Raw genomic sequence first — 6,486 nt, forward strand, 5'->3', positions numbered from 1 at the left:
TCCCTAGTCTTTGCAAACTGCCTTAACCTTACCCACCTCTTTTCTAAATGCAAGCTACATAACAAATTTTCACATTCAGAACTTGTGTTTTCCTACATTGGACATAATTACCTGTGAAGCCTTTTGCGATATTCCTGCAAAATAAATTATATTGCAATGCATGTTGGGGTCCAAGTAGGATCTAAAACAATTGATTTCAGTTCATTGCATCTTTGGCGTGTAAACTGAAATGGACATCACTAAAAAGGCTAAAGGTGCCCCACATGTTCCCTTTGGACTTCCCTTGTGAACTTTGACACATGGTGATGATTTCATGAAAACTCAAACAGCAACCCAAGTGTCTCTGTATATCTCTTGCCTTTGTTACAAGAGTGAGTCTCAACTCACTCTTGTAGGAGGCACAGTGATGCCTAGAGATTCAACTGACATGAGGAAGACACAGGCCCCCTCCCATGCCTGCCATCACTCCAGAAATAGCCAGGCTCCAGCCTTGCTCCAGAGGACACCACATTGAGTCACACTGTGTGCAGATAATGTGTGACACAGCAGCTCTCAGCTAGCATTGGGGAGAATACACTAAGATAAGGCAGCTCTCACATTTTTAACCTTTGTACAATGTTTTATAAATTTCAAAACATACTCGTGATTTTACCCTGAAAAGCTGCATAATATGTTGTTTTTAGTTTTTCTAATTGGAAATAACTGGAGAACCAAAGATTACACATGTAAATTAGACAATAATCAAGTTCTAAACTCCACAGCCCCAGCCATAATTTCATTCTCAAGGTGTGGAGTCAGCGTAACTAGTTTTAAATCCTGACTCTGCCACTGACTAAATCTATAACTCTGGATAAATTACTAAAACTCCTTGTGCTCAGTTTTCTCATCTGCAGGTTTAGGCGAAGTAGCAATTAGCAAGCAGTAGGCAAGGAGAAGCTAAAAAATGTACTTACACATGAGGGCCTGTCCTCTCAGAATCTCCCTTTTTGGATGTCAGCCATCATGCTGTAAAGATGCTTCGGCTAGGCTATGAAGTCATGAAAGGCCAGATGGAGGCAGGCACCAGGGGTAAGAGGCCATGATGAATGTCCCAGCCACAACAGATCTTCTAGCTGTAGCCACCCGAGGGACCTCAGCTATACTGTGTGGAACAGAAGAAACATCCAATTGATCCCAGTAAACCACACAATTGTGAGAAATAATAAAACATTGCTATTTTCAGCTACTATACTTTGGAGTGATTTGTTAACAACAATAGATAACTCAAAGAGTCAACATATTCTTCTTTTAATTTCATATTTAAACCACTTAAAAATTACCATTGCAATACATTTTTATTTATTATATTTGTTTAGACAATAACAAATCAAGAAGAGAAATATGTCTATCACTGGACCTGAAAATGGATATAGGAATTGGGTATAAATAAGGTGAAAAGAAGTTATTACTATCTGGCAGTAGAATTTCTCTTAGGCTCAGAAATGCACTTATTCAGAAAAAGGAAAATTCCTTGGTAAGTATATCAAGTAGGATTAGGTTTGGAGCATGATAGAAAAAGAACACATACCATAACAGTTTCTTAAATAAGATAGATGTTTATTCCTCTTGCTTTCATAAACAAAACCAAAGGAAGACAGCCCAGAGCTGACAAAGGAAGACTCTAGTGTTCTAGGACCCAGGCCTTTTCTATCCTGATACTCTGCCATCTAATGGCTTTGCCTTTGTGGCCCAGGATGGCTGGTCAGACTCTGAAAATCAGGTGTATTTCAATTAGCAGGGGAAAAAAACCAGAAGACTGGAGGAACAGAAAACTGCGCAAAACTTCTGTTCATATCTCAAGGAAATGAAGTTAAAAGACCACATGTAGCTCTAAGGAATGAAGAGAAAGGTATTCTTTTATACAGCTATGAAATATGTAAACCTGCATATGGGCCTATAGCACTTCATAAAATGACTTTGTGAGAAAGGGATGTGTATGTGTGTTTGTAATTTGGAGAAAATACAGTTACATATGAAAAGATGTGGATAGAGATAGACACCAATGTAAGAGAAAATCCCAGAAGTAGAGGGGGATAACAAAATGTGAGCCTCCCAAAGTTTTCAGAAAAATTTTTGGGGAGGACTTTATACTTGGAGAGTCTGCAAAGTAGAGATTCAAGGGATCATTTCTTTCTATCTATCTATCTTTCTTTTTTTTTTTTTTAAGATTTTATTTGTTTATTTGACAGAGAGAGAGAGAGAGATACTGCATGAGCAGGGGGGAGTAACAGGCAGAGGGAGAAGCAGTCTACCTGCTGAACAGGTGCCCCATGTGGGACTCGATCTCAGAACCCTGGGATCATGACCTGAGCTGAAGGCGCATGTTTAACGGACTGAGCTACCCAGGCACCTCTAATTTTTTAAAATTATTACTTGTATTACAGCATTTCAATTTTTCCCTGTTTTTAAATAACATTACTTTTAATATATTTCAGATAGTTTCCTTATGATAGATTTTTTAAGAATTTAGTTATTTGTCAGAGAGAGAGAAAAAACACAAGTGGGGAGAGCGACAGGCAGAGGGAGAAGCAGGCACTCACTGAGCAGAGAGCCCAATTCAGGGCTCGATCCCAGGACTGTGGGATCATGACCTGAGCCGAAGGCACATGCTTAACTGACTGAGCCACCCAGGTGTCCCACAATCATTTATTTCTTTACTTTCTATTATATACATTTTGAAACATCTACAAGATTAGAAGTAATGATTAATGAATCTCCACATATCCATCACCCAGTTTCAGTAATCTTAACAGATGGTTAATCTCGTTTCATTTGTACACCACTGACTTTTTCTCCCTTCTAATGTTGAATTATTCCAAAGCAAATACCAGACATCATATCACAAGCTAATGTTTTCTAGATCACAAAGGACCAAAGGCCCTGAAAGCATCTGGATTAAATGTAGAAAAATATATAAAGTCAGTGACTGTGGAATTAAAGAGCAGAGTTGGGCAACAATCAGAGAAAATAGTGGATGGTATGAGAGGTTGAGAATTGAATCAAAATGATATAAATGAAGAACTTTAGGGTAAGTAACCAATACAAAAACAGGAAAAAGACTGTATGGATAATATAAAAGACAAATAGTGGATTTGTGAAATAGTGAAAAAGGCACACAGAAATAGGAGAGGAAATTACTCAGGTTATAGTATATTCAAGGAGTTGCCAATGGGGTAACAAAAGGAAGATTTCAAAGATGAAGATGAAAGGGAAAATAGAGAGGTCAATAGCAAACACTGCTCGTTATTTGCCTAATATCCATTCTCTTCTTTCTCCTAAGTAACAGAACCCTAAATGTATTCAAGCAGCAGTGTGTCCCGCTAACAGTGACATTTCCCAGCTTCTCCTTGCACCCAGAGAAGGTGAAATTCATTGCAGAGAGCTTTAGAAAGGCTGTTTCCAGAAGTTTGAGTCAGAAGTGGGGGCTCACTTTCTACCCTTCTACTCTTTAACCTTTCCCCCTCTATCTCTAGCATACAGACAAGTGATTACTGGAGTCCTAACAGCCATCATTAGTCAAGAGGCAGTTCTGGGAATTTGGAGCTTATATTCCTCATAAGTGTGGGGTTACCACATTGGCTGTGGCTTGCTGAACTCCACTCTGATAGGGAGAGACAAATAAAAAATTGCTTTTTTGGGGTAAAAGGGGGTCTCCATCAAATTTAAATAAAACTAATTTAATATAGGTACAATAAAAGAAATACAGTAAAAGTCTTTGCAGGAAGGTAGTGAATTTTTATTGAGCAAAGCAGAATGAATGAAACATTTTCCATTGATCAGTAGATGTTGCTTTTTTGTAGACAGTGTCTATCCCGGTTGAATTTTTTGATGAAAAAGGTTAGGCATCAAACATTTCTTGCAGAGCTGTTCTCAAAACTGAGCCAGAATCAAAGACTCACGGTATTACCTGTTATTACTTATTAATTATTACTATTAGGCCTAACCTCTTAAAAATCCTATAGCACTTTATCAATTTCACAGCACTTTCACATAAATTACTTTATACCCATCTGTCCATTGATTTAGCTAATGTGTTTTGAACACTTAATATGTGCACATTAGACATATCTGGGGAATAAAGCATTGTATGGATTGATAGTATCAGGTAAGGCCAAAAAAAGAGTTACCACTTATTGATTGATTAAACTATATGAAGCCCTATGTGAAATATTTCACAGATATTTTCTCATTTAATTTTATAACAACTTTATGTGGTGATTATTGTTAGCTATCCCTCTGTTTTCACTTGAGAATCTTTAAAAGGGAGTAAAAACCTGCCAAGTTCACTCAACTAGAATACTTTTGCTTTCAAATCCAAATCTGACTCTTATGTCTTCAAGTAATTTTAATTCAAAATGGAAAATGTTTGATGCCTAAAAAAGACACAAGTGGGATATAAGGTGTGCAGAATGTAGAGCTGTGTTCTATTTCTTCAGAAGAAGAAACTAAGTTGCAAATAACTTAGTGATTTACCTGACTTGCTTTATGTGTCCTGATCAAGTTTCTAATACAGACCACACAAATGATCTTTTCTTCCTCCACCCCACCTACTATACATCTTGCTGCCAGAAATCATAGGGGAAAGGATGGAAAAAGAGCAAAGAATAATTACTTACTTCTGGTCAGAATTATTGTACTAAATACAAAGGTCTGTGAGTGATGGAAAGTAGTTCAAAAGGAAAAAAAACAAGTCTTCATTTTAATCCAATCTACTATCTGTATGATAAATAGGAGCATGCTTAACACTCTTGTCACCTAATGGGAAATTCCCTGATGGTGGATTAGATCTTACTCTTTGGCCAAATCATAGAAGATTCACATCAGGAGTGGCTGGGTAGTTTAGTCGTTGAGTGTCTGCCTTCGGCTCAGGTCATGATCCCGGGGTTCTGGGACTGAGTCCCGCATTGGGCTCCCTGCTTGGCGGGAAGCCTGCTTCTCCCCATCCCTCTGCTTGTGTTCCCTCTCTCACTGTGTCTCGCTCTGTCAAATAATAATTCCTGTTCTTTAAAACAAGAAAAAAGGAGACTCACATCATTCTCCCACTTCTTCTATGTGGAACAAGGCTTTAGAACTTAGGCCAGCAGTGAGGGGTTAAATTTTGTTTTAGCCTTGCTTTCAGTGAACATAAATTAGTTAGTCCCAATGAAAACTGAGGGGGAAAGGTGGAGATTCTAGGGAAGGGAGAAGAATAGGAAAACACAGAACAGGATTGTCAGAATTGGCAAATAAAAATACAGAGCGCCCAGTTAAATCTGAATTTTGGATAAACAATAAAAAAGTTTTTAGTACAAGCACATCTCCAAATCCCAAATAATGCATGGTTAACAACAGCTTTCAAAATAGAGATGAATTGTGGACTCAAATATTGTATGGCATGTGGACTCATGTCAAAAAATTACTAGTTGTTTATCTGTAATTCAAGTTTAATTGGGTGTCCTGTATTTTACCTGGTAGATCTAGTTAAAAAGGCTATATATATATATATATATATATTTAAATTAATTTATCAAAATTCTTAATTTCAGTTACCAGGACCTCTCAGAGATGAAAAAAATTCTAGGCAACATTTTTTTGTTTGTTTCTTTGTTCAGAGATTTCAAATATAGAAAAATGTGAGAAAAGCTCCAAAAAGTGTTACAAAGTTTATAGAGTGTTTATATATTTTTTCATTTTACAAGTTAACACTTATAACTCAATGAAGATATGTTTTTACTATTCACTACCTAATTATAGCATATATATTTTAATATTAAACCATCATATACTTTAGGTAGTGTGGTCAAGTAGTGGAAAACAAATTTAAAATTTCAAGTTTACTTTAAATTGGGTAAGTGTATCCTGGTTATTTTACATATTTATTACTTGGAGGTAATGAAAAAGTCTAAATTGCAGGGCTTTTTACATAGTATGATGCTGGGAGTTAAATGCCTCCCCCTTTCTCTCTCAATTGATTGGCTCTGTCATCCATAGAAGAGAGGACTGACCAACTGCTTGGGACATCAACCCTAGGTATAGAAAGTCATCTTCTAGATTTGGGGACTATAGTAGTTTCCTTCTGCTGCTATAACAAACTGCCACAAACTTGGTGATTTAAAACAACATACATTGGTCCCAGTGTGCCATGGCTGCAAACAGTAGCCTCCTCGGTAGTGTATGCAACCTGTTGATTGTATGGGTTGCCCTAAGGGACCTTGGAGACAACCCTTTTTGGTGGATGCTGGGGTCTGACCTCATGGCTATCTCCAATTTAGGCTGCAGACAGGTATGCGGGGTGCCTTTGGAAAGCACAGTAGCCAGGGTCCACATTGGCCAAGTCATCATGTCCATCCATACCAAGCTGCAGAACAAGGAGCATGTGATTGAGGCCCTAAACAGGACCAAGTTCAGGTTACCTGGCTGCCAGAAGACCCACATCTCCAAGAAGTGGGGCTTTACTAAGTTCAATGC

General features: G+C 37.7%; 1 pseudogene; it reads left to right on the forward strand.

Annotated features, from left to right (window-relative positions):
• Positions 1-6,094: 6,094 nt before the first annotated feature.
• On the forward strand, positions 6,095-6,242 carry LOC131837722 (small nucleolar RNA SNORA70; annotated as a pseudogene).
• Positions 6,243-6,486: the final 244 nt, after the last annotated feature.

This window comes from Mustela lutreola, chromosome 7, assembly GCF_030435805.1.
Source record: "Mustela lutreola isolate mMusLut2 chromosome 7, mMusLut2.pri, whole genome shotgun sequence".
Classification (NCBI taxonomy): domain Eukaryota; kingdom Metazoa; phylum Chordata; class Mammalia; order Carnivora; family Mustelidae; genus Mustela; species Mustela lutreola.